At 40.5% G+C, this 26,677-nt stretch overlaps 1 long non-coding RNA gene across 1 annotated transcript in view; it reads right to left on the reverse strand.

Moving 5' to 3' along the window:
• Window positions 1–6,262: 6,262 nt before the first annotated feature.
• The window catches only part of LOC144382082 (uncharacterized), an 88,923-nt gene continuing 68,508 nt past the window's right edge, over window positions 6,263–26,677 (reverse strand). Inside the window, exon 2 of the long non-coding RNA XR_013448482.1 lies at window positions 6,263–6,298. This is a non-coding gene — a long non-coding RNA (uncharacterized LOC144382082). The remainder of the gene's footprint in view (window positions 6,299–26,677) is intronic.

Genomic DNA, 26,677 nt, shown 5'->3' on the forward strand with positions numbered 1-26,677 from the left:
TATTACTTGGATTTCTCTTCTTTCATTAGGTGGGTACTTCCCAGCTCAATACAGACAGATAAACAGGTGTAACTCCCATAGGACAGCAGAATTCAACAGGGCTTCTGAACGGAATTGTATCAGGCTGTTAAAACACCAGGTGAAGACATGTTTATAAATCAGGAGAACGTTCAGTGTATGTCCCCAAAGTGTGTCCCGTGGCTGTGTTTTTTTTTAATTTTTTAATTTTTTAATTTTTTGTAGTTTTTAATTTTATTATATTATGTCAGTCACCATACAATACATCATTAGTTTTTGATGTAGTGATCCACGATCCATTGTTTTCGTATAACACCCAGTGCTCCATGCAGTACGTGCCCTCCTTAATACCCATCACCGGGTTAACCAATCCCCCCTCCCCGCTCCCCTCTAGAACCCTGTTTTTTTTCTCAGGTCCATAGTCTCTCATGGTTCATCTCTCCCTCCAATTCCCCCCCCCCCATTTTTCCCTTCCTTCTCCTAATGTCCTCCATGTTATTCCTTATGTTCCACAAATAAGTGAAACCATATGATAATTGACTTTCTCTGCTTGACTTATTTTGCTTAGCATAATCTCCTCCAGTCCCATCCATGTTGATGTAAAAGTTGGGTATTCATCTTTTCTGATGGCTGAGTAATATTCCATTGTATATATGGACCACATCTTCTTTATCCATTCATCTGTTGAAGGGCATCTCGGCTCTTTCCACAGTTTGGCTATTGCGGACATTGCTGCTATGAACATTGGGGTGCATATGGCCCTTCTTTTCACTACATCTGTGTCTTTGGGGTAAATACCCAGTAGTGCAATTGCTGGATCATAGGGTAGTTCTATTTTTAAATTTTTGAGGAACCTCCACACTGTTTTCCAAAGTGGCTGTACCAACTTGCATTCCCACCAACAGTGTAAGAGGGTTCCCCTTTCTCCACAACCTCTCCAACATTTGTTGTTTCTTTCCCTGTCCATTTTGGCCATTCTAACTGGTGTAAGGTGATATCTCAGTGTGGTTTTAATTTGGATTTCCCTGATGGCTAATGATGATGAACATTTTTTCATGTGTCTGTTAGCCATTTGTATGTCTTCTTCAGAGAAGTGTCTGTTCATGTCTTCTGCCCACTTTTTGACTTGATTATTTGTTTTTGGGGTGTTGAGTTTGAGAAGTTCTTTATAGATTTTGGATACCAGCCCTTTATCTGTAGTGTCATTTGCAAATATCTTCTCCCATTCTGTGGGTTGCCTCTTTATTTTGTTGGCTGTTTCCTTTGCTGTGCAGAAGCTTTTTATCTTGATGAAGTCCCAAAAGTTCATTTTTGCTTTTGTTTCACTAGCTTTTGGAGATGTATCTTGAAAGAAGTTGCTGTGGCCGATGTCAAAGAGGTTACTGCCTATGTTCTCCTCTAGGATTTTGATGGATTCCTGTCTCACATTGAGGTCTTTCATCCACTTTGAGTTTATCTTTGTGAGTGGTGTTAGAGAATGGTCGAGTTTCATTCTTCTGCATGTGGCTGTCCAATTTTCCCAGCACCATTTATTGAAGAGACTGTCTTTTTTCCATTGCATGTTTTTTTCTGCTTTGTCAAAGATTATTTGACCCTAGAGTTGAGGGTCCATATCTGGGTTCTCTATTCTGTTCCATTGGTCTGTATGTCTGTTTTTGTGCCAGTACCATGCTGTCTTGGTGATCACTGATTTGTAATATAGCTTGAAATCAGGCAACGTGATGCCCCCAGCTTTGTTTTTCTTTTTCAACATCTCCTTGGCGATTCGGGGTCTTTTCTGATTCCATACAAATTTTAGGATTGTTTGTTCCAGCACTTTGAAAAATGTCATTGGAATTTTGATCGGGATGGCATTGAAGGTATAGATTGCTCTGGGTAGCATAGACATTTTAACAATGTTTATTCTTCCGATCCATGAGCATGGAATATTTTTCCATCTTTTTGTGTCTTCTTCAATTTCTTTCATGAGTGTTTTGTAGTTCCTAGAGTATAGATCCTTTACCTCTTTGGTTAGGTTTATTCTGAGGTATCTTATGGTTTTTGGTGCTATTGTAAATGGAATCATTTCTTTAATTTCTCTTTCTACAGTTGCGTTGTTAGTGTATAAGAAAGCAACTGATTTCTGTGCATTGATTTTGTATCCTGCCACATTATTGAATTGCTGGATGAGTGCTAGTAATTTGGGGGTGGAGTCTTTTGGGTTTTCCACATAAAGTATCATGTCGTCTGCGAAAAGAGAGAGTTTGACTTCTTCTTTGCCAATTTGAATACCTTTTATTTCTTTTTGTTGTCTCATTGCTGTTGCTAGGACTTCTAGTATTATGTTGAACAACAGTGGTGAGAGTGGGCACCCTTGATGTGTTCCTGATATTAAGGGAAAGGCTCTCAGCTTTTCCCCATTGAGGATGATATTCGCTGTGGGTTTTTCATAGATGGATTTTATGAGCTTGAGGAATGTTCCCTCTATCCCTATACTCTGGAGAGTTTTAATCAGGAAAGGATGTTGTATTTTGTCAAATGCTTTTTCTGCATCAACTGAGAGGACCATATGGTTCTTCTCCCTCCTCTTATTAATGTGTTCTATCACATTGATTGATTTGCAAATGTTGAACCACCCTTGCATCCCGGGGATAAATCCCACTTGGTTGTGGTGGATGATCCTTTTAATGTATTGTTGGATCCTATTAGCTAGGATTTTGTTGAGGATTTTGGAATCCATATTCATCAGGGATATCGGTCTGAAATTCTCCTTTTTGGTGGGGTCTTTGCCTGGTTTGGGGATTAAAGTAATGCTGGCCTCATAGAATGAGTTTGGAAGTTTTCCTTCTGTTTCTATTTTTTGAAACAGCTTCAGTAGAATAGGTATTATTTCTTCTTTGAATGTTTGGTAGAACTCCCCAGGGAATCCATCAGGCCCTGGACTCTTGTTTTTTGGGAGGTTTTTGATCACTGCTTCAATCTCATTACTGGTTATTGGCCTATTCAGGTTGTCAATTTCTTCCTGTTTCAGTCTTGGCAGCTTATAGGTTTCCAGGAAGGCCTCCATTTCATCCAGATTGCTCAGTTTATTGGCATATAGTTGTTGATAATAATTTCTAATAATTGTTTCTATTTCCTTGGTGTTAGTCATGATCTCTCCCCTTTCATTCATAATTTTATTAATTTGGGTCCTTTCTCTCTTCTTTTGGATAAGTCTGGCCAGTGGTTTATCAATCTTATTAATTCTTTCAAAGAACCAACTTCTAGTTTCGTTGATCTGATCTACTGTGTTTCTGGTTTCTAATTCATTGATTTCTGCTCTAATTTTAATTATTTCTCTTCTAGAGCATGGCTTAGGCGTCGTTTGTTGCTTTTTCTCTAGTTCTTTAAGGTGTAGAGTTAGGTAGTGAATTCAGGATTTTCTATTTTTTTGAGTGAGGCTTGGATGGCTATGTATTTCCCCCTTAGGACCGCCTTTGCAGTATCCCATAGGTTTTGGACCAATGTGTTTTTGTTCTCATTGATTTCCATGAATTGTTTAAGTTCTTCTTTGATTTCTTGGTTGACCCAAACATTCTTGAGCAGAGTGGTCTTTAGCTTCCAAGTGTTTGAATTTCTTCCACATTTTTTCTTGTGATTGAGTTCCAGTTTTAGAGCATTGTGGTCTGAGAATATGCAGGGAATAATCTCAGTCTTTTGGTATCGGTTGAGACCTGATTTGTGACCCAGTATATGGTCTATTCTGGAGAAAGTTCCATGTGTGCTCGAGAAGAATGAGTATTCTGTTATTTTAGGGTGGAATGTTCTGTAAATACCTATGAGGTCCATCTGGTCCAATGTATCATTCAAAGCTCTTGCTTCCTTGTTGATTTTCTGCTTAGATGATCTGTCCATTGCTGAGAGTGGAGTATTGAGGTGTCCTACAATTAACGTATTGTTATCAATATGACTCTTTATTTTGGTTAACAGCTGGCTTATGTAGATGGCTGCTCCCATGTTGGGGGCATAGATATTTACAATTGTTAGATCTTCTTGTTGGATAGACCCTTTAAGAATGATATAGTGTCCTTCTGTGTCTCTTATTACAGACTTTAGTTTAAAATCTAATTTGTCTGATATAAGAATTGCTACCCCAGCTTTCTTTTGAGGTCCGCTGGCATGGAAGATAGATCTCCATCCCTTCACTTTCAGTCTGGATGTATCTTTAGGTTCAAAATGAGTCTCTTGTAGACAGCATATGGATGGGTCCTATCTTTTTATCCAATCTGCAACACTGTGCTGTTTTATGGGAGCATTTAGGCCATTCACGTTGAGAGTGATTATTGAAAGATATGAATTAATTGTCATCATGTTGCCTGTGAAGACGTTGTTTTTATAGATTGTCCCTGTAAATTTCTGTTGTAGATCACTCTTGGGGTCTTTCTCCTTTTATAGAAGCCCCCTTAATATTTCTTGCAGGGCCGGCTTAGTGGTCACATATTCTTTCAACTTCTGCTGGTCGTGGAAGCTCTGCATCTCTCCATCCATTCTAAATGAAAGCCTTGCCGAATAAAGTATTCTTGGCTGCATGTTCTTCTCATTTAGTACTCTGAATATGTCTTGCCAGGACTTTCTGGCTTGCCAGGTCTCTGTGGATAGGTCTGACGTTATTCTGATGTTCCTCCCTCTGTACGTAAGGAATCTCTTTCCCCTAACTGCCCTTAAGATGGTTTCCTTGGTTCTAAGATTTGCAAGTTTTACTATTACATGCCGGGGTGTTGGCCTGTTTTCCTTGATCTTAGGAGGGGTCCTCTCTGCCTCTAGGACTCGAATGTTTGTTTCATTCCCCAGATTAGGGAAGTTCTCAGCTACGATTTGGTCAAGTACATCTTCTAGCCCTCTCTCTCTCTCCACTCCCTCCGGGATTCCAATTATTCTGACATTGGAACGTCTCATGGTGTCACTTATTTCTCTGATTCTATTTTCATGGATTCTGAGTTGTTTTTCCCTGGCCTCCTCTTTTCCCTTTTTATCTATTATATTGTCTTCCAGATCGCTTATTCTCTCTTCTGTCTCAGTTACCCTAGCTGTTAGATTATCTAGATTGGATTGGATCTCATTGATAGCATTTTTAAATTCTGCCAATTCACCTTTTATTTCTGCCCTTAGAGACTCTATGTTGCCATTAATTGATTTCTCCATTCTAGCCGTTGTCTTCACAGTTGCTAGCCTGAATTCCATCTCCGACATCTTGGTTATGTCTGCATCCGTTTGTAAATCTGCAGCATAAGTCATAATCTCTGAGTCTTTTCTGTTTTGGGGGCTCCTCCTCCTAGTCATTCTGTTGATGGGTGTTTGAGGGAATGTATAGAGTCGAAATTATTGACCAGAACCCAAGCAAGATGCACCTGTTTTCTTGGGACCTTAGGGTTGCTGGCCTCTTGTTTTCCCAGCCTATCTTCTGCGGGAGGGGCCTGCCGCGCTGTTACTCAGGCAACCCTGTTTGGGCGGAGTTGCCCTGCGCCCCTGTGGTGGGAGATGGGCTCAGTGGGAATCAGTCTTTGGGGCTTTTGTTCTCTGGCGCCTTTCCCTGGCGGCTTTCCGCGTCTCTTCCGCGAGTCAGAGCAGAAGAGACCGTTTCCAACCCTCTGCCTCAGAGCAGAGAGACCGCAGTCTGTTCTTCAGTGAGCTCTCCAGGCCACACCATCTCCGTTTCTGTCCGTGCTGCTATAAACTGCAGCGTCCTGGGTTGTGCGCCCCTCCGCAGCACCCCCAGTCCTGCCTCCAGGTTGGACACGTCTCTGCCCTTTGTGCTTGTAAAACCGCCAGCCGCTCCCAATTCGCGCCGCTTGGGGTTTCCACCCCCGGGGGTTGCAGTTCACCAGCACGACCCCGGCGCACCGGGTTTCGACTGGGAGGCTGCAGTTCGAGTGCGCGCGACCCCGCTGGTCTGGTTTTCCACCCCAGGGGCTGCCCTAAAGTTCTTTCCGGACGCTACCGGTCTGTGAGTCTGTGCCCTGTCCGCAGCGCGCGAGGCTGTCACTCACCGGCGGTGTAGGATCCCCACGTCCAGGCTCCCTCCTGCTGCCGTTTATCCTCTGATATCTGCCCGCAGGATCACGGCTCTCCGTTGCGTACCTCACAACCAACCGCCTGCGATATTCTGTTTGTAGAGATCCAGATCTTCTTACATCTCAGGCTGGTTTCGTGGGTGCTCAGAGTGGTCTGGTAGTTATCCAGCTCAATTCTGGGGACCAGTTGAAATAGGGTCCCCTACTCCTCCGCCATCTTCCCCCCCCCCCCCCCCCCCCCCCCCCCGTGGCTGTGTTTTTTCCTTTTTCTGCATAAGGCACGCTGGCGTCTGCATTCCCTACGCAGGTCATTCATGTCAGGAGGGTTTTGGCATCAGGCCGACGGAGGTTCAAACTCTTCCTCTGGCATTACTGTTGACAACTGGCCCGTCAGTTACCCCCGTAGAGTCTTCTGAAGTTAAACCAGGACCAGAAATTACCGTGAGCATGAATGAGTTCACAGGGGGAATGTCCGCCATACGCTGGGACCCCACATGGGGCACGCGCTGTTCTTCCTACGGTTTGCTTAACCAGGATACCTAGTTCCTGTCCACCTGGAGTGCACCTGTCCTTCACACCAGGTGTGCATCCTCCAGGAGGCCTCCCCTGCCTAATCCACCTGCCACATCCCTCTCCTGTGACCTCTCGCGTGACGTGCACGGTTGTCACAAAGCTCAGTGCTCGATGACACGTTGTGGTCTGTTGTTTCGAGTGTGGTGGTCACCTCTCTCCATCGTCATTACAAATATTGAAAGTCACAATCCACGCCGCACACACATCGCCCTCCTTCATGCTGGCCCTTCACAAAGATTTCTTGATTGTCCCAGAGGAAGTAACCTCTGCCGAAGGTAGAGCTGTGTAGGGGTGTTTCTCCTATCACGTGGATTGTCTGATCCATGAAACTCCTTCCTTTTCCTGGTGATGGGCTAAGAAACAAAGTACAGGAGTACACACCAGGGACTTTAATTCTCAGCCTCGTGAAATAATGTGAAAAGGGTTGAATCTGTGAACTGTAGACATCAAGCAGAAAAAATATACATTTTTATTTTAAGACTAATAACCATATTTAGCTAATCCAAGTTAGTTTGTAAATAATATTGTGGCTCCTTATGGATAAGCTGCTAAAATAGGGATTTCCCCCCCTATTTGTAAGTTGAGTGCACATTTTACAACCAAAGTCAAAAGAAACCAAAAAAAGGAACAGAAAAAACTCATGGTGATTCCAGAATGATTTTCATCACGAATTAATTTCAGGAGTTTTTTTCTTAACAGGCGGCACATAATAAAGGACGCATGTTGTACTCTAAAAGAGATGACAACAAAATCAGTCATTTTGTGAGTTCTTTTTTCTTTTCTCTAAATTATGGCTGTCATAATAAAAGTTTAAAATATGGTCAAATATCAGCTAAGAATTTGAACAGCACTGTGTCTACCATATTTAGATATAATTATAATTTTTCAATACTTTATTAACAACAAAGTCATATTTTGATAGCAAGACATATTAGCATATTTATAATTTTACCCTCTGTGACCGGCCGATAACTTGCAGGTTCCCTCATTTGAACAATCTTTTGTTTAAATGTAACTCCCTCCCATTGCTAACAACACCATTGACCCTGGTGTCAGGCAACATTATCTACTCCGTAATTTGCACCAATAGTCTCATTGTATTTCATTTAGCAGAATGCTTATCAGGGAAAGACAGGAAGAGAGAGATCCACAGCTCTTTGTGAAACAAATGGAAGTAATAATAATAAAAAGATAGGACGTTGGGAAGCAGGTTGGGAGAGGCTGTGGACAGGTGACAGAGAAACTGGACGTTTACTCGCCTGATAGCGTCGATAAAACCAGGTGTTTTGCTCCCGAGAGGGGTGGCTTTGTGTTGGGGGAGTGAGGGTCACGACCAATGCCTTCTAAATTTTAGCCATTTTTAGCTTTGGGGTTTGAAATGAAACGAAGACAGTTGCTTGAAGAGCCTATCAAGGTGGAACAAAGAAGTGGGGGCTGGTTATAAAGTCTCTGAAGCCTTGAAGGGGAACTCCTGAAATGTGTTAATACAGTGAATCTTTGCCTAATTTCTCACTGGCAGCCGACGCTGGGAAAGGCCCTTGCTCTCATGGTCCCGAGCCTTGGCTTGGTGGCATCGTACATCAAATTCAGTTCTCTGTGTGGCAGGATTTCGTAGCCACTGGAAGGACCGGCTCTGGAGGGAGGCTGTTTGTATTCAAATCCTGATTCTGCGCTTAGTGGTTGAGTGTTCTCAGAGCAATTCACAGATCTCCTGCTGGCTCAGTTTCCTCATTTGTAAAATGGGGGTGGCCAGAGGACCTTTATCACAGGCAAGAGACTGAATATGCAAATGGACAATATCCAGGCTACATGGGCCACAGATTCTGCCCCGTGGTCTGCAGCCGTCAGTCCGAGAGGCCAGCCACAACCTCTTGGGCAATGGGCCCAGATGGTCTGCAGTTGACCATCAGTTGGCAGCTTTCCTAATTTTTGCTCCTGCTGCTGATGTAGGATGAACCAGAGAAAGACAAATATGCTCCCCTGAGCCGTCACATGAGACGCCCTCTCTTGCAGCTGCCTCCACGCAGGGCACGCCTGGATCCTTCTCTTGTCCCTGGAAAGGGCTCCATGCCTGCCTGCCTTCCAGTGTCCATGATGGCGGCCGTCCCCACTGTTCTAGCAAGCTCTGGGTGAATTTGCCTGCTCGCATCGGGTGCCCTTCATTCACTTAATTCTTCCTGCCTCGATAGTGCCTGCAACACGGTGAGTCCTGAGTCAGGGTTGGTTAGACCACGTTACTCAGATGTCTACAAACATTTCCCAAATACTGGTTTGCTATGCAATCCATAACTTCCTGGGTAGGAGTCCATTTGGAAGACGGTGGACTCCCACCATGAAATATAACTAGAGGGGAGAGATAATAGGGAGAAAAAAGTGCTCTTTAAAACTACAAATGATTCTAGCTGATCCTGTACCTAACACACTCCTGGCCTAAAATGTCTTTTTTTTTTTTTTTTTTTTTAAGCAATATACTGTTAACTACACTTCGGATGAGTGTTTATAAGAGAGTGACCAAACCTAAACAGCAAAGCTAATTTAAAGTTGCTAAAAGCTCCTTGTGGCAGAATGAGGCACAGTGGTGGCTTGGGTGGTGCCCAGGGCATTGGGGAGCTGAGGGGTCCTGGAGGGAGGGAAGGACCACACACAGGGACCTGGGGGCTGAGGGATGGAAGTCAGCCCGTGAGAAATTCCTAGTCATCATCTCTTTCTGTGGACCTTTAAACTAGGGGCTATGCAATCCCCCCTCCCTTCTTGCTCCCAGGGCTTCATTAAAGTTTGCAATGCCCCACGTGCTTGGCATTTGTACAAAGTCATGAAAAAGAGTCTGCGGCCCTGATCACAGACATCACTGCCTCGGAAAGAGGAAGGTCAGATGTGAGTGATAAGAATTAAAGAGACAGGGGAGTTTTCAGGATTGGAGTCCCCGTGGATGGAAGCCTCTGTCCAATTTTGCATAACTCTCAAAGGACAAGGTGATCCCAACTGACATTCAGTTAATCTTAAAATAAAATAGGTATAATTAAAAAAAAGAGAGAACTGGGTCATATATGATTATTTTTCAAACTGAAACCAAAGTTCACAGTTTTCTGCTGGTTTATATCTGTAGACATTTAAAGTCATCATGGTTTTCCATCGCCGGTTATTACTCCCTGTTGCATTCAAACCACAGAACTCATTGTTGATAGAATTGCCTTTGACTATTCTGTATTAATCAGCACAAAATTATAAACAATCTGAAATATTGTGATGAAATTTTTACAAGACCAATAGATTATGGAAGAGACATAAGATAAACACATAGCAAAGCTATGGTCATATACACATAAGTAAGTATATGTACTGGTGAGCAGATACTTAGATGGAATGAATTATTTTACTGGTAGCTTCTCTGATCTCTGATATATGTTATAGCCCCACATTGCCCAGGCAACATTTGGCATTTTGTAAAGCTTTTTTGGAGGCAGAGATTTTATTTTGGATTTTTTTTCCTCCATGAGTAAGGACTTGATACCAAAGTTGGAAATGTAAGCTTTCAGTACTATTCTTAAGTTTTTGGCCTGACTATACATGGTTGCATTTAGCAGTGGTTATCTGAAGACTTTTTTGGCAATAATTTTAGGAAATGCCAGTGTAATTAGCTGTGTTGTGTGGTCAATACAAAGTGAAAAAGACTCTGTAGGAAGTAGCACAAGAAAGCTCTTAGGACACATGATGTCAGACCCGGTTCTATCATTTATTAACTCAGAGCTTATGCAATGGTTCTTTATTTATACTTGTGAATCTCACTTATGAGAATGGATAGTAATAATTACCTTTCAAGAGTCATTCGCGTCAAATACTATGATGTGCCTACCTCAGTGCCCAGGTCACATAGGTATTAATGGCAGGTAGCAATTTTTATTATCATTGTTATACGTGGTAATAGGGTGAGTGTTGTTGACCTTGTTTGTCTCTAGGTCCAGTGCTCGCTACTTTAAAACCTCTCTTAATGTAGCCTGGTTAGAATATCAGGTTAACATGATTAGGTTTTTAGGCTTATGAGGTGAAATCACTTATTTCAAAGTGTTCAGATGATCGGAAAGAGAAACAATTGGAGTCACGGGATTTTTCTGCTGGGAAGGACTCTGATTCTTGAACCCCCACCAAGCCCCACCCATACCCACCCTGTGACTGAGGACAAGACAGGATGCATAGGCCACGAAGAAGTGTGTTTTCTCAAGTCCCACCACTAACAACAGCCTGCGTGTGGTGGGGGTGGAACAGGACCCCCAGTCTCCAGGAGACCCTTCCAGGGCTCGCACCTTTCAAAATAGAGCATGCAGTCGAGTCCCTAGTATTACAGCGGGTGTGAGAGCAGCTCTTCCTGGCATATCAAAAAATACGATAGAAAAAAGTTAATTACACACAACCAGCCAAGTAAAAAAAAAATCTCAAACTGTAATTCACAGTAGAATCTTTGTGGTTTCCATGGTAATGGGAGGTTGCGGGTTTTCAAATAGAGCAATCTTGCACAAGAGATGTATTTGGTGATTTTCCCGACATCTCATAAGTGGTTAATCAGGCCAGATCCATCGTGATGTTCCTGGGAGCTGAACGCCAGAGAGAAAAGCAAACTCCATTTCAGCTGAATCCAGAGCACCCCACACGCAGCACTGGTATGAGCTCAGCTCTGCTCTGGGCAGCATGAGGATAACACAAAGGAGAGGCCAGCTCACAGTGTTCTGGGCACTTATGATCTAGGAGAAGGGAATTACTCTCAAACCTCCTTTTTCTGGTGCTAGAGTTGGAGCAGTAGATGCATAGGCCCGGTCTGAGGCTGTGTCCGGTGGCCCTGGGTCATGCTTACTGACCGCATCACAGACAAAAACCAAAACCAGAAACAGACAACGGACAGAACCACAGCAAGAGAAGATGCACCCATGTTTTCTGTTACGAGGCTGACAATTATTTTGTTGCATTGACATAATAAGACTTCTGCTCGTTGTTGAGCTGGGTCAGAGATCCAAGAGATTCCTTATACTGTTCACTTTCGTATTTAACAATTACTGTAATAAAAAGTCAAGAAAGAGAACAAATGTGTCTCGCTTCGCTTCAGATAAGAAAACGCCTTCTAGCACAAAGTGGCAAAGACCGTGTCTTAGAGGGATGCCGTGTGGTTCCCAGAAGTGAAGGAAGGGCTGGACCTCATTCTGGAGGAGAGGCCTGAGCTCACAGCACGTCTCAACTGCCCAGAGTTTCAGGCTGGCTGTTAAAAATACTGCGTGAAATGCACTGTTGAACTACCTTCTCTTCTGCTCAAGATATGTCCATTGATCTGTTCTGCTGAAGGCATGTTCTCCATTAGACCTGGCTGGGTAATATTCCATTCCCTCGACCCGGGTGTGATTTTTTTTTTTTTTGTTAAGGAATAATACTAAGCACCAGTAACAAATACATGAAAAAGGTGCGGAATTTATCCCTGAAGAACTCACAAAACAAAAAGACAGATGGTGGGAAGGGATAAAAAATTGAAATACATGCACTGAGAAAGACAAACGGTAAGCAAAGGCATGGGGAGCGGGGCTCTCAGGGAGGGAAAGAAGGTGAGCCTGGGGGAGAGCTGGGGTTTTAGATTGTGCTGGAGGTCACCTGGGGTCACTGGGCAGAGGTGTTTACACGTCCCGTGTGCGCTGGGAATGCAGGCTCGGCGCCCGCCTGACACCCTTCTGGGACACAGCACGTTCGGGGAGTCTCGTTGGCCTCCCAGGGCCGGGTCAAGGGGCAAGTGTCTGGTCATGCCAGGTAGGACGGGGGGGCACCCTGGGCTTATTTCTGTTCACCCTCTGGCTGAGGACACACACCTTCAGCTCTTACATCTCTGTCATCCGTCCCTCACTCATCTAAATGTACTGACTTTGGAGATTTTACAACATGCTGCTTAATAAATTATTTTATTTTTGGGTCATGGATTTCCATCAACTCTCTGGTTTTTCCTGGTACAGAATTTGTCACCTGTAAGGACGAATGGCCTTATCTCCTCTCTCTTGTGTAACTGCAAACTGCGTTGTCTGGTATCTCCCCCGCGTCGTTAAAGAAAGTGAATATAAAGAATATTTGTCTTTTTCCTGCATTTGGACTGAAAAAAAAAAAAAAAACCATAATGAGCAATCATCTCAGATTAACAAGGATGAAACTATAGCCAAAATGTAATTATTGGAAACATGATCAGGCATGCATATGGATTCTATACCTATTCTCATGTGCCTTATTGCATGCTTTAACTTGAATGTGTCGTTATGGTGGATACAGTTCACACATGCTGATTTCGCCAACTGCATTTTCTGAATTGCTAGAGATGATCGGATGATTCTTATCCTTAACCATATTAATATAAAATATATAATATATTCAGTTAAAAGAGCTAAAACTTGGGTGCCTGGGTGGCTCAGTTTGTTAAGCAATTGCCTTCAGCTCAGGTCATGATCCCGGAGTCCTGGGATCGAGTCCCACATCGGGCTCCCGGCTCAGCGGGGAGCCTGCTTCTCCCTCTGACCTTCTCCCCTCTCATGCTGTTTCCCTCTCAAATAAATAAATAAAATCTTTAAAAAAAAAAGAGTTAAAACTTAAGAGTTAATGAGTTATAAGTTAAAAGTTTCCTAATGTTAAAGTATTCTTGCATTCCTAGAATAAATAGGATCAGATGTGTTAGTTTTTTAAATTTTTATTAATTTTTATTTTATTATTTTATTATTTTTAATTTTTAAAATGAAAATTTTTTAAATTAAAAACACTTTTTTTAAGATGTGTTAACGGGAGCTTAGATTCAGTTGCTGACATGTTGTAAAAGATATGCATTCGTATTAATAAGTAAAAATGGCCTATAATTTTATTTTTTTAGTGATTTATTTTCAGGTTTGGGATCAATATTTTCTTTTTACATAAAACATTTTTACAAAATATTTTTCTATGCTCTGGAATAATATGAATGGCATGGGGACTTACTGATATTTAAAAAGTTGGTGGAATTCCTTTGCAAATCTTTCTAGACTTGATCCTTTTTTAAAAATACAAAGTTGTTCTTCATTCTGTCTCTTTCTTATGGTAGCTTATCTGTTAGACTTTCTCTAATGGGATCAATTTTGTTAAATTGTATTTTTTGGAAAAGTTTTCTTTTTCATATGTTTTTATAGTGCATATTACTCTCATAATTAAAAATTCTACTTTAATGTTTCTTTGTGTTTTTTATATTCTTGATATTAGTGTTTCCTCCCCTTTCTCTCATCTTTAATGGGTTAGCCATTCTTTTTGCTCTTTTGCTGAATTTTCACTGATTAACTGTTATATTGTTTTATTTGGTCACTCTATTTTCATTTTCTCATTCCTTAATTCTTCCTTTCATGAATTCCTTCCTTTTGCTTTTTGTCTTTCTTTTTTTAGTTTTTGTAGTTGGATGATATATTCATTTATTCTTTTTTGTCATTTCTATTTAAAAAGTTATTGTATACTATAAATATTTTTCTATTTGGGTTTAGGTGAATCCCACAGGTTCTGATGTTATATTTTCCTTATTGTTTTCAAGAGGTTCTGAGATTCTGTTTTGGATTTCCAGTTCTACTCCAGCATGAGGTATGTGTGTGTATGTGTCTGCAGTTCAATGCTGGCCCCTCTCAGACATGTTTTAAAGTGAGTTAAGGGTAGGTCTTTTTGCTTTTGATTTTGCTATCAATTTCAATTGCCAATGTTTTTGCATAATGGCCAGAGAATGTTGTTTTTATTATTTTTACTCTGGGATATATTGAAGTTCTGTTTGTAGGCTAGGTTAGTCTAAGTTTTGAGAATGTTCCATATGGACTTAAATGCTCTTAAAATACCATGCATTATCTGTTTTGGTTTAGAGTATGATTTATAGCAGTAAGATCTGCCTTACTGATTTGTTTTTATGTCTTCTCTATTCTTTTTGTCTACTTGCTATATTTTTGTGATTGAGAGAAATATATGGAAGTTTTTCAGTATTGCAGTGTCTGTCTCTGTAACTCTGAAGAGTCTCTGCATTATAAACTTTGTTGCTGTTTTAGCCATGTACATCTATTAATGGCTGTTAAATCTTTGTTGTTAACTGTATCCATATCCAGCATTATGAAGTAGGTGCCTTTCTTTGCCTCATTAAATACTTTGCCATCTGAGCTTCTCTGCATTCTTGCCAGCATATGTCGACTATCAAGACGCCCCACCTGCTTCATTTTCATCTGCATTTACTTGGCATAACTATACTCATTTTTTAACCCTAAGTTTCTCTAGAATATTCTTGTTCATGTGTTTCCTGTGGAAGCATAGTGCTGTATCATCACCAATACCAGAAATAAAAAAAAAAAATTGGACTATAGGTTTAATAAGATTAAGAGGTGGGAGGAGAATATTCTGAACAAGTTAATGCCAACAAATAAGACAACTTGGATAGAAGGGACACAATCAATGAAAAATAAAATTAACCAAAATTGAGTCAAGAGAAAGAGCAAATATAAATAGTCTTATGTTAACCAAAGAAATTTAATTAATTAGTTATCAAAAACCTTCGTCAAAAGAAAGCTCCAATTTAAGTGGTTCCACTATGAATTCTCTCAAACATCCAAGAAAGGAATAACACAAATCATATTACATATTTAAAAAGAAATTAGAGCAAGAGGGAACACTTCCCAATCAGGCAAAAAAAAAAAAAAAAAAATTAAGAAATATATTCTCCATGAACAATGACCTAAAAAGCAAAATCACTCATAAGCATAGTTGCAAATATCATTCATGATTTATTATCAAACCAAACCTGGCAATAGATAAAATACAATAACCTGATGAAGTTAACCCAGGAATACACATTTGTTTTAAACTTTTGAATTTAAGTAGTATGATTTACCATATTGAAAGAATGACAGTGAAAAGCCATATAATCCTTTCAATAGGTGCAGGAAACACAGTTAACAGAATTCAACACCCATTAGTATAAGGAAATAAATAGGTAAATAAATAATAAAAAGTAAAAAATAAAAATGTAAATCTGATGACAATTTTCCTTTAGAAAAGTAAATAAAATTAAATATAAAAACTTAAAAAAAAGGACTCTCAACAGAATTCTCAAGGAATTTATTTAACCTGCTGGAGGTGATCAATGAAAAATTTATAGCTGATTTCATGTTTAATGATGAAATATTAAATGATTTCTCCTAAAAGCAGGAACAAAGAAGATAACCACTTCTGTTAATCATTGTTCCAAGGTCCTAGGTGATACTGAAATAAATAATGAAAAATATTTGAACACAAGTATTAACCCTATTTTCAGAGTATTTTTTTTAATCCAGATAGAAAATCCTAAATAATCTACAACAAACTTGATAAATAAAAAATTTAATTAGAATATTTCGGGATACAAGGATAAAAGAGCCAGTTGTATTTTTTATATGAGCAGCAAAATATTGACAAATGAAATTAAGCAGAAGATTCCATTTATAATGCTTTCTGAAAAGATAAAGTAATTGGGGAAAAATTAACAAAAGAGGTGCGAGATCTTTACGCTAAAGATTATAAAATACTAATGAGATAAATCAAAGAAGTCCTAAATAAATGGTGGACTCACCATGTTCATGAACTGGAAGACCAAATATTAAGATATCAGCCTTCCATAAATTTATGTGTAGGTTCAATAGATTTTTAACCCAAATATTGGGATCCAGCACATAAAATTGAATCAGGAGAAGTCCAGCGTATAAAAAGTTCTCCTGTAACTCAATAACAAAATTAAAGCAACCCAATAAAATGGGTAAATGATGTGATGGGACATCCCACAAAGGAAGACACTCGAGTAACAGTGAGCTATTGTCATACCCCAATGACATGGCTGCAATTGAAAAGCCAGGGATTACCCAATATTGGTGAGAATGAGAAGCACCTGGGACTCTTGTCTATTTCTGGTGGGGGTGTAACATGTTAGAACCATTTTGGAACATTGTATAGTAGTTTCTTATAAGAATAAATAGGCATCTACTGTATGACCCAATAATTTCACTCCTGGGTATTTACTCGAGACGTAAAAATGCAAGTTCACCGAAAGACTTCTGCAAAGATATTCATGGAGCTCTATTTGTAGTAAATACAACCCGAAAACAGCTGAAGGGACCATCAATAGAAGAACATATGAATAAACTTGATATATTCATACAATGGATACTAAGTATCAGTGAAAAAAAACCTACTGATAAATGTAGTAACATTGATGAATCTGAAAAACAAATGAGTGACATACATTTTAATAGAAAAGATTACTATTGCAGGCAGTATCTTCTATGCTGGAGAAAAATCTGAACACGGTGTACGTTGGTGGTGGCCGTGGGGGCCGTGGGGTCTGACGGACATGGAAGGAAATTATCAGAGGCAAGGGCAACGTTCTGTACCTCAAACACAGTGTGGGTTACACAGTTGCACTTGGTGATGAATTGCAGACGCCTGAAGAGTTCAGTCATGCGAGTTATCAAACACAGAATAGAAAAGAACTCAACATGAAATACTTAAAGAAAGGAACACGGACGTAACAGAGGTGAGCAAGCAGCAAAAGACAATGAAGGAGAAGCCAGCCAGATTTAAAAGTCAACGGGACACAGGGAATGAACATCGTAACGGTTGAATCTAAAACGTCAATGAGCAAATTAAAAACCAGATTCGATTCGCATGAAGGAGGAATTCATGAAAAACAAGATAAACCTGAAGAAATTCTCAGAATGTGAGAGAGAGAGAAAACTGGAAAGAAGTTAGGGGACATGAGGATTTAGTAAGAGTTTTAACAGCACCGTAAAGAGAGCGCCCGCTGGAAGTAATGAATCCAAGAGGGCAGAAATGTTATCACTCCAACCGCAGAGGGACATCTCTCACACATACAGCAAGTCAAGACTACCAAGGAGAAAATACAAAAGTAAACAGACATCACAGTATGTTATAATGGTACTGCTGAATAAAGAAAAGTAAGGGTCTTAAATACAGCCGGGAAGGCCCATCCACTGAAGGACAGCTACTCAACTGGCAGCCAACTTTTCAACTACAGAAGTGGAAATCGGAAGACAGGAAAAAATATCTTCAAAGTACTGGAAAAAAATAAAGTAAACTTAGACTTGTGTACCCAAAACACATCTTTCAAGCAGAAGAGTAAATAAAGAGATCTACAGATCAACAGAGGCTGGGAGAGTTTTCGTCCAGAAAACTTGGGTCTACACCAAAGGAACTTCTAACAAACGGTGCTTCAGAGAGGAGAAAATCATCACCAGGAGGAAGGTCATAGGGGCGCGAAGAAATGTCAAGCAAAGAAAGAATACACTTTAGCGTAAACTATATTTATAAAATAGTAATGTCTCATTTTTGTGGAATTTTTGAAAAAAAACCAAACAAACAGAACTAAAATATGGCATAAGAGTAGTAGGCTGGCTGGGAGGATCATAATCAAACCTACAAAGTTCCTGTGGGTTTTGTTTTGTTCTGTTTTTGCAGGATATACTATACTCACAGTATACATTGTGAAGTGAATTATATGTGCAAAATTTCAATGGAAACCACAAATAGAATAGAAGGAAGGTGAAAAAACTAATAGAAAATGCAGACAAAAATAGATAGACAAAAAAAAAACCCAATAAAATGAACAAGAAAGGAAGAAAAGGGACATAAAAATAGGACACAATGAAAGGCAAAGAGAAGATGTAGGGAAGTCTCTATCAGCAATCCCAGGGCGTGTAAGTGAATAAAATCATCCAGTTAGCAAACATGTTAGATTCGATGAAAAAAATTCAGATTTCTAATGTTTAGAAGAGAGAAACCTGAAACATAATAGTGCAGAATAATAGAAGGTAAATATGTGGAAGGGGTTTTTAACCAGGTGAAATCAGCAACAATAGCCAACTCCAAAACCTGTTATTGATTTCAGATAAAATACACTTTAAGATAGAAGGCAATATAATGATATGAATAATTACTAAAGTATCACGAGTGTCTTCTCAATAGGGAGGTCAAAGTTTTAAACTTGCATACACTTAATAAGGTGTTAAACCACATGAAACAAAAATTGAAGATGTCATGAGAAGAAATAGAAACTGGCAATTCCACTGCTGCTCATAATTATTAGTTCAACCATATAAAACATTAAAGCAACACACACGTATACACACTATAAATATGTAAGCTACCTAGCAGGGAAAAATTTTATCAACGTTAATGTTAGTTTGCCAGAGGAAGGGCATTTTATGTTCCCACTATTATATATATATATGTATATATATGTATATATATACATATATATGTGTGTGTGTATATATATAAATATATATGTACACATTTTGTTAATTAATTCATCACCTTGTACAAGACTGTATCATTGGCTTTTGTATGACAGAATAAAGAACTTTGGTTGAGATAGTTACGACTAGAAAAAAGACTTCCATTTTTTTTTTTTTGGCACTTATTTAAAAGTTTAAAGAAAGTAACTCACGCATATAGTTTTTATTTGTAATAAGGAAAAATAACAAAAATACATCCTGAGTATCTGGTTAGACTCAGATTCTTGTGCTCTGTCAGAGTTCTGTAAAATTATGTCTCATGGCTTTATCTTTCTTAGTAGGAAAGATAAATTTCACTGCATTGCTACCCTTCATGATGTTGAACATCACAGAAGAATTATAAAGTCTGGGAAGAACTTAAAAATGTGTAGTTAGTGCCTAATTTCAATAAAAAAAATGTAAGGTTGAGGTATTTGGGGTGGCGCGCAATTATTCTATTGTTGATTCAAGGGTTATTTAGGAGAATTTCTTAATTGGTAAGTTTTATTCTAATCTATCTGTCTATCATCTATCATCTGTTTGTCTATCTACTATTGTCTAAAAACTTGTGTGAAAGGTTTTGAAATTCTGAACCAGCAGCATGAATATCACGCACACATTGTCTTCAAAGAAAGAGACTTTAAGCAAGGGAAAAACCACTTTTTCTTTCTATGGTATAATCTATACTTTAGTAAAATGATCCACAGATCTTTGTGAAACTGAAGATATATGGACAATGTCCCTAGCCTATTTCATCTACTTCCCACAGAAAGGAAAATTCATGAGGAATATTAGGGCATATTAGGGGAATTTCACTAAGGCTGTCCCAGAAGATGTTTTTCTTGGGATATATCATAATTCAGTTAAATACTTCCTTAGTGTTGCATATTTGGGCTGCTTCCAATTTATATCCTTGTAAATGATGCCGTAATAGACATGCTTGAGAGTATACATAATTGTATGAGTCTCTGATTAGAAAGGTGAAGTTGCTTTCTAATACTGAAATGTTGAGTAAAAGGATTTAAATTTTAAAAGACTGTTGACAGACAATCCCAAAGGAATGTATGTATTCTAACACCTATATTCCCACAAGCAGCATATGATAGCTCTCTTTTCACTTTGCTTTTGCCAAAAATTAGTATTCTTACTTAGGTCTATTTTATGCTCTTTTATATGTGAATTGTAGCATTTGGTTTATTTTTGCATTTTGTTGCTTATTAGTGACATTATCCACATTTACATATATTTATTAAGCTTTTTTCCTCTTTAGATATTTCTATTTATTCCTATTTTTGTGTTCATACTTTATTTGTAAGAGTCTTTATGTATTAAGGTTATTAACTCTATAATTCTTGGAGCAAATAATAGAGGAAGAGGAGAGAGAGAGTTTTAATATGTTTTGTCTTCGCTTAGTTTCTTTTCTTTTTTTTAAAGATTTTATTTATTTATTTGACAGGGAGAGACACAGCGAGAGAGGGAACACAAGCAGGGGGAGTGGGAGAGGGAGAAGCAGGCTTCCCGTAGAGCAGGGAGCCTGATGCGGGGCTCGATCCCAGGACCCTGGCATCATGACCTGAGCCGAAGGCAGACGCTTAACGACTGAGCCACCCAGGCGCCCCTTCGCTTAGTTTCTTAATAAAATTATACATAAGCCAATGTGCAAATGGCCCTAGTTTTTTTCTTTTTTAAAATTATGTTATGTTAGTCACCATACAGTGCATCATTAGTTTTTGATGTAGTGTTCAACGATTCATTGTTTGTGTATAAACACCCAGTGCTCATTGCAACACGTGCCCTCCTTAATACCCATCACCAGGCAAATGGCCCTATTTTAAGTGTACTCCTTCAGAGCTGATACTCTTGTCATATTTTCCCAGTATTTTTTTCTTTAGATGTTGGCTATTTAATTAAGGGCCATAAATGATTACATCTGAAAGAACTATTTGATAGTGGTTTACTTGTATCAAATGATTTATTCCAAGATTAATGTAGGTATTTCTCACCATGCTACAAAAAGGCCAAGATTGCACCAAACCTTTCTTTTTTTTTTCTGTTTGATTGTGTAGGATGATTCACTGACAGCACCAGTTCATGAATGGCATCTATCAAAGAGGTATTTAGGAAGGGAACATTACGGCACAGAGTGCTATTTATTTTAGCAGAACTTTGTAAATCTGTGAGCTCATGGTACCACCTGTTCCTTCTGCTTCCTCGTCCTGAGGCACCTGCGTGCTCGGAGAAATCCAGCAGAACCACGGGCAGAGCACTAAGTGACCTGGAGGGACCAACACGGCAGATTGCCCAGAAAGCTGAGGGCTCAGAAAATTGGAGTGCATCGTGAAGCACCGTGGAAGCATCTGTAACTTCTCAGGTAGTTCTTATGTCAGAAAGGGCCAAAAATAAGGAACATAGAACATTAGCAACACCCTGTTGTGTTGAATCAGCATACAATGGTAGAGATGAGTTTTGGATTGTAGTGTGATCTTTTCCTTATTCGAGCTTGCGTTTTCTCTTCATTTGTGGTGATGATTTTTTCCCCTTTTTGTAAGAGTGTGTTAATTTAGGCTAAAAGGCCATCACTGCTAGACTGAGGGGCGTCCCCTCCCTAGCTCACCGTGTCACTTCGCATCTACTGATTTACATGGGCTTGACCGTATGATAGAAGGAGATATATACAGATATCAATACATATCCTATTGATTCTGTTTCTCTGGAATGCTCTGACCAATATAATTGTCTTATGCTGAAGAATGGAGGGGACTTTGGTTGGAGGGCAGAGGGCGAGGGGAGAGTGGTGTGGCTCCTGGGGTCAATTTTCTGGTCTTTGCACGCAAAGAGTTTGAGAGAGAGAAGAATGTAAACCGATGGCTGTCACTATCACAGTTGTGGTCTACAGCTGACACGTGCGTCCCTAGATTGCCCCCGGGGGTTGCAGGTTGTGGGCTGATCATGATAGCCTGAGTGCGGGCTCTCGGAGCAGAGGAAGAAGCACGCCAGCAGAGCATGGGCAGAAGACACGGACCAGCAGTGGGTCTCACCATGACAGCAGCTACCAGGCTCCCTCCGGGACTCAGAGAGGGTGTCCTTGCAAGGACTGTCAGGATCCACTGGGCACATATTCTGAAGGGGCTGTGAATTACTCCTAAGGATCACACCTGACTGTATTCTGTAATCATTGGTGTGGGTCCAGGGGCATTTGGCTGCATATTATACCAAGCAATGCACAGAAACATTTTAACCTTTCAACGTTTTTGTAGCCTTATTTGAAAATCAGGATAATAATAATAAACTGTCTCTAATAGAGCATGAAATTAACATTTGACATACACTTGTGGTTGGTACTGTTCAGCCCTGGTCATCCTGCCTCTGGAAGAGTCGGTATTTTAGTGAAGGAAAAAAAAACGTAGAGAGACAACGGCAACACGCCCATAAATATGGGTATTAGAAGAATTTCAGGAAGCTGGGCAGAGCCTAGAGGAGAGCCGCTCTGTGTGTTTGAGGAGCTGGACAACATTTGATGGGGAAGTTGGCTTCGAGCCAAACCTGGCCAGTGGAGCTGGAAAGGGGGCCGAGGGCGTGAAGAGCAGGTGCACTGGGCTGTGCAGGGCGGTGTGCAGACACGGACTCTGCGTGGGCATGCGAGCGTGGGAGTGTCCCTGCATGCTCATGTGTGTGTGTGCGTGCACGTAGAGATGTGCAAGCATGCATCGGTGCTGGTGCACCCATGTGCATATCTTCATGTGTGCATGGATGCACACACACCTGCATGCGTGTTCATGTGTGTGTGCGCGTGCATGGTCATGAGGAGAGCTGTCAGGAAGTAAGACCCCAGGGGCAGGTCGAGTCCACCCCATGGAGACCAGGGAGCCTTCTGTCAAAAGTCTCCCAGTTCACACGAGCAGGTATACAGTTTAGATTTTGAGGAAGCCAGAAGAGTGTTGTTCATACAGCTGCATCTCGAGGGGAGAGGAACACACAGAGGTCCGTCACAACACAGAGCAGTGAATGAGGCGGACTTGGAGACGTGGCTGCCATTTGGAAATTACAGAGAAATTCACTCACTGCCACTCTCGCTCGTCGGTCTTAGAGGAAATTCTCAGCAGGTAAAATATAAATTAATGTGTTTTGTGAAAACCCAGAGATACTCTATTGTGATTCTTTCACATGATAAGCTTTAGCCATCTGTTTCAAGTTTTCATTTTCTTAATATTTAGTCTGTGTTTAAAAATTAATTTATATCATGAAAAATGACAAAGCTTCTCACTAAGTCATAACTGGGTTCAACAAGATAACATTTGAATAGATGAACTCCTAGCCTTTTTTCCCTATAGTGGTTAGACTTAAGCAGAAACAGTTTTTCAAACTAATAACAATGGAAATTAAAATGACCCTTTAGTTTTACTTTTTACCAATATCTACAGTTATGTGATTTCACTATATTCATAGAATGGGGAAGTTAGAAATATCTTACATTAACAATTTATAGGCAATGGAATAGATAGGTTAACTGTGAGAAAATGTCAAATTAACTAGAAAAGAAACTATATCTTCCGATGTTTAGGATATTATGCTTCTTGATAATTACATAATAAATTGACCAGGTATTTTTAGTATAGAACTTTTTCAAATATTTTGTACTATCTGTAAATCATGTTTAAATACCACAGCTTCATATTTTTATATTCAGAGTAGAAAGATAGGATGATTCTACCTTTTGTGAAATTCTGAAACAACCTTTATGATTCACTTAGAGAATCATAAACGTGAGGTATCAGCTGTGTTCATAGACAAGCCCTCGCCTGGAAGTCAGGTGTGACATGTCCAGTCCTGGCTCTGGGTGTCCCCGGGGTCAAGGGCCAACCTTACTAGGTCTCCATGACGGGACTGGTATGATGAGCGTGTTTGGGCCAAACGGACTCAGAACTCTTCCAAATGTGAGATCATTGGATTTCTCTGTGCATATAGGATTTGACGAATTTGTGAGATTCTGCAGCCTTCCTGCAAACATCTACTTGGCCCCGTGCAATCTGGCCATTTGGCTTCCATGCCAGGATGAGAAAGTGGACAAAGAGAAAAAAGGCACCGCTGTTAGTAAACAACTTTCTCTGCAGTCCTTTTTTCCTGGAAGTCAGTGACTGCGATGGGCAGCCAGATAAAGCCATTCTAAGTGCTTCAGTCCTTGTACGAAGGTAACAAAGGAATTTGCTTGCCCTGGGGAAGGGACTGTACGGGATGAGCAGTGGAACTTGATTTAAAATGATATGATCACCTGTATTGAGATAATGTAAATAATTGAGCCAATACTCTTGGCTCCGTATGTTGGTTTGGGTCTGTTTCGGAACCGTGGGACTATTTCAAGCATAAAACCTATATATTCACTCCCCCTGTGACCACTGGGAATGAATTTGTAGTCCCATTTCTTGGCCTGAAGGGATCACGGTGTCCTTTACCAGGAGGGTAGGGGGGCTGCCGCTAAGTCGAGAGCCCTGACGGGGTCTGCAGGAGGCAGGACCAGTTTCGGATTGGACTGGTGTCTCTTCCTGAGACAGGATTAGTAAAAGCGAGGGTCAGCCAGGGATTCGGCGCTGCTGCGAATCGAGGGCAGTTAGGAGCCCAGCATCCGAGTTTTAGGTGGCAAGAACGCAGGACCCTGGGGCGGCACCCTCACTCAGAGGCAGGCTCTCTGGTGTGTGTCACAGCTGCGTGTGACCCCCTGCAGACGGCGGCTGGCTTCGTCGGGGTCTGTGCTCCCAGCCTGACCAGCCCAGTGCTGTTTCTTCTTTTCTTCTTTTCCATCTAGCTGAGTTTTACTCGTTCAAAAGGTAATGAGGAACCGCGTTATTTGGTATGTTAATATGTTTATGCATGCTAGACAATAAAACATTAGGGAGGCAGGACGGACAGTCCTGGTGGGGGGGGGGTGGAATTTTAGAGGACTGCGTGGTCCAGCTGGGCGGCACAGAGACTCGGAGCGTCTGAGAGGGTTCCAGCTGTAAAACTTCGTTGTAACTCTGATCCTTGTCGACACTGGTTTCTTCGTTTGCAGGTATCAAAAGTGTTGCATGACAATAAAACAGGGTGCTCTATGGAAAGGCCCCCCATAACAAGCCACGGGAGATATGCAGCAGCAGACTCCCCTGACACCCTCTCCCCCTTGCCCTTATTTTTCTTTTTTAAAAAAATTCTTTCTGTGATTCCTTCCTGCTGTTATGGTTCTGGATGGAAACCAATATAGCAAAATGTTGAAAGGGATTGTCTTGCCTAGTGGAAGAGTATGTCTGATCATTTGGTTTAAAATGGTTTATTACACTCATAAAATTTTATTGGTTTTATGGACCTGGATGTAGTCCGCTCCAGGTTCTTGTCCCCGTCTCTGGCACAGGCCTCGGCCGATCGCTAGGAGACAGCCTAGCTGGCTTCACCTTCGCTGCACCTCGCAATGTTGTCTCCCTGGGAGTGAGGGCCAGCCCAGGTCCAGCACACCTGGGGTCATGGCGCTCCTGCCCCCTCTTACTTCAGACAAGGTATCACGATAGAGGGGTGGAATTGGGTGTCCTAGCCAAGAGCAGCCCTTCCAGTGCACCCCATGGGAGTCCTTTGACCAAGGAGCGAGCGACAGAAGGAGCTCATGAACAATTCCTCTCGCTTTCCCCCTCCAGGGGTCCGTTCTGGCGGGGGGGATTCAGCAACTGGCAGGCCTCGGTGGTGGAACCACCTGCTGACTACTCAGCCGGGCAAGCCTCTTCAGTGTTTTCTCAGTGTTTTTGGAACGCATACAATTCTAGGGACAATCACATTGATGATCAATTCAAAAGGTGATATGGAGACACACTGAGGATAAGTGGCAGAGAATGGATAACACCAAAACGGAAGCTATAATGCCCAAGAAGACACCCAAGAAGGCTCATCCCCTTTGTTGGCGCTCAGCAAGATCTTCAGGTCATTTACGATGGTGATCATCTACCAGTTCATTTAACATATAACTTAACATATAACTTAACAAATAACTAAAATGTTGTATTGAAATTGTGAGGGTCAATAGGTTTATTAGTCAAGCATCAATTGAGATTTTTTTACATTGACAAATAGGTTCTGTGAAGTAAACGAATCAGGAATTGAGTGACGTTTTACCCCCACAATGTCAAACTAACCTTGCATTTTGGAGATTAATATGATTTGATAATGAAGTATTTCATATATACATATATATTATATATACATATATTATACATATATGCATATGTACAAGTATTAGACACATATACACATACATGTATGCATATTTACATATTATACATACACATATATTCTGTTCTATTACATAATATATATTACACACGTATATAATATTAAATGCATATATAATATGTATATACATAAAGTATATGCTATACTTTGTTAATAGTTTACTATTTTGTTATTTTTTCTAATGAGTGGTATTGGCTTATAAAATTTCTTTATCTTTTAGGGATGCCTGGGGGGCTCAATCTGTTAAGTGTCTGTCTTTGGCTCAGGTCATGATCCCAGGGATCGAGCCTGCTTCTCCTGCTCCCGTTCCCCCTGCTTGTGCTCTCTCTCTCGCTGACAAATAAATAAATAAAGTCTTAAAAAAAATAAAATTTCTTTATCTTTTAGTCCTCAGTAATTGGTTTCAAGATCAGGTTAGCCTCATAAAATAGATGTATTGGAAATGTTCTTTCAGCTCCTCCCGGGGAAACTTTATGTGAGAACAGAGTG

Source organism: Halichoerus grypus, chromosome 6 (genome assembly GCF_964656455.1).
Source record: "Halichoerus grypus chromosome 6, mHalGry1.hap1.1, whole genome shotgun sequence".
Taxonomy (NCBI): domain Eukaryota; kingdom Metazoa; phylum Chordata; class Mammalia; order Carnivora; family Phocidae; genus Halichoerus; species Halichoerus grypus.